This window comes from Trichoplax adhaerens, genomic scaffold, assembly GCF_000150275.1.
Source record: "Trichoplax adhaerens TRIADscaffold_35 genomic scaffold, whole genome shotgun sequence".
Lineage (NCBI taxonomy): Eukaryota > Metazoa > Placozoa > Uniplacotomia > Trichoplacea > Trichoplacidae > Trichoplax > Trichoplax adhaerens.
The window spans coordinates 25,257-26,436 of NW_002060975.1; positions in this window are offsets into that span (position 1 = coordinate 25,257).

Genomic DNA, 1,180 nt, shown 5'->3' on the forward strand with positions numbered 1-1,180 from the left:
GTTTACAACTTGTTATTCCAGTCACAGAGTATATTCTTATAGGCCAATCTTTGTCAGCAAGGCACTTAGTGTATCCAAGGCTGTTATCAAACTAAATATCTCACTCTTACTCCTGTACCTTGTCTACTTACAAACTAGCGACCCGTATATTGTTTTAGACTTTTAGTCAGTTATAGTTTAGTAATTCCTTGTGTTTTTCACCGTCTTCTTGGAAAGTTGACCATCTGCAATTAGTTTAAATTGACATCATCAATTCTACTTTAATACCTTGAATAGTATCTATCAAAGTCATTGTAATTAAGGGTAAAGCCATCCAAAATATTATACAGGATGCACCTTGATCGATAATGGTGATGATAATCCTATTTCTGCAATGTAGATTACATCCAGTAACATATATTACCTGTCTGTTTACCTCTGTCATAATGATGCTGGTTGGCCTCTTCATCTTCCGTACCGACAGCGATGGCTGATTGCAAGTTACGATGCAAGAAACATCGAGGATAATTACACACGATAGAGTGAAGTCGTTGTCAATGCCTCTTTTCCATAATCCTATATTTTCTCAATATAAGAAATTGAAAGAATTAAGTGCCACTAATGAGAGAATGAAATCAAATTGCGCAGGGTAGTGATATCAACACCTGCACTTGATCTATATCGATCTATATCGATCTATATCGTCTACATTCTGCATCAACAGAGCAATCACTGGGATGCTATTAGTGTAAGCCAATCGACGTGTAGTTAACAGTGCTTAGCGATATTTTGGGGATGATTAGTGGATAAATTGCCAATCAATATTGCAGCCTTACTTCTTTTAGTTATAGCAATACTCAAAACAGATTGTGGTAATGTCTACGGTTCATCTTCCATTTGAATTATATTAGTACTGTCATAACTTACTTACCTTATCCATGATATTGTAACAGAAAATGTTTATCCCAATAATCTTCAAGCAGCTATCAATTCCTAACAGGAATCATGGATGATTGTCCTATTTCTGCCCCATCGATAGACTCTAGTATAAGATTCAATTTGATCACCTATCATCACAAGTACGCGTACTTGTTACACGATCAGACAACAGGAAAATGTTAGTTGATCAATAGTTGATTCAAGAATACAGACGGCTTTGATTATACTATATTTAAGTAATCCTTGCACTAGAGTAATGAAA